Source organism: Cyprinodon variegatus, unplaced genomic scaffold, assembly GCF_000732505.1.
Source record: "Cyprinodon variegatus isolate N-32 unplaced genomic scaffold, C_variegatus-1.0 Scaffold1779, whole genome shotgun sequence".
Taxonomy (NCBI): domain Eukaryota; kingdom Metazoa; phylum Chordata; class Actinopteri; order Cyprinodontiformes; family Cyprinodontidae; genus Cyprinodon; species Cyprinodon variegatus.
Genome location: NW_015152232.1, coordinates 34,273 through 35,547, shown reverse-complemented (window position 1 = coordinate 35,547; position 1,275 = coordinate 34,273). Strand labels below are relative to the sequence as shown.

Below are 1,275 nucleotides of genomic sequence, written 5' to 3'. Positions count from 1 at the left end.
CAGAAAGGTGGAATAACTCTTTCTTTCACTTTTACTCGATGTATTACAGCATCCAGCAGCCATGCATGTGGGCATTGTCAGTTTCACTATAGCTCTGGTGAATTTCAATGGTGAAGTCCTCTGGAAATCTTCAATAATTGTTGTTGATTGCAGATGTGTCTAGTAGTTCCCATTGATTTTGCTTGTAAAGCGGGGAGAATGGCGCTAGGCTTACCGCACCGTGACGTCACTGCTGGAAGATGGCAGGAGGGAGGGTTACTATATTTGGGCAAAAATGGCCGCTCCCAGACTCAGTGATCGGGACAAAAATGGTTTTTATTTTTTAATGATTAGCGCTAAATTCATGAAATCGCTGCAAAGGTTTTAGTTTTAGGTATAAATAATGATCCATTGATTATTCCTTGCTGACCGGACTTTTCCTTTAAGTAAAAGTCCATTTATGGTATAATTCTGTTCACAGAAAATGAAAAACAAATATTTATAACATTGTCTGATGGAATTCTACGGAAGAGGATTAGGGCCATTGAAAAAAAAAAAAAAAGTAAACTGATTTTTACATTTTATTTCAGTTTAACATGGGGAAAAAAGTCAGAATTCTGACTTTTTTCTCAGAATTCTGAGATTAAAGTCAGAATTCTGACTTTTTTCCCACACTATACTGAAATAAGATAAAAAAAATCAGTTAACTTTTTTTTTTTCCAGTGGCCCTAATCCTCTTTCGTAGAATTCAATGAATCATACAGTGTATAAAATATGAATATTAATTTCCGTTGGTAAGATAAAGCATTTCTGAAATACACATTTTTTTATTTGAAGAGATGAAGTAAAGTAAGAAAATCTTTATTTAAAGCAGAGCATAAGTAGCTCAAGTCTAGCAGCGGAAATTCTGCTTCTATTGATGGTATCAGAAGCACTTTTGCATGTAAATGAATCACTTTGCTCGTTTATTATTGGGTTCAAGGGTGTTCAAACAGAGCAGATAACAGCAGTGAGAAGTTTCCTTTGCAAACGGAGCATCATGAGAGGTGAATGTGAGTCTAATGTGGCTTAGACCTGCTTTGATCATCAGCTGTTAGGACCATTTAAATTGTTTCAATAAGGTGGATGGAGCTTAAAGATGCAAAGATCCATTTAAACATTAGAGAGCAGAACATCTAAATGGACACATTTCTGTTATATTCTGTAATATCTCATGTTAATTTCACATTTGTTTTAATATTGAGAGGGTAAAAAAGGACCAAATGAATAAATATCAGTAACTTCCATATAAAAAGA

At 34.5% G+C, this 1,275-nt stretch overlaps 1 protein-coding gene across 2 annotated transcripts in view; it reads left to right on the top strand.

The window, feature by feature from the left end:
- The window catches only part of LOC107104529 (CMP-N-acetylneuraminate-beta-1,4-galactoside alpha-2,3-sialyltransferase-like), a 34,087-nt gene that overhangs the window by 4,151 nt on the left and 28,661 nt on the right, over positions 1-1,275 (top strand). The window lies entirely within an intron of this gene.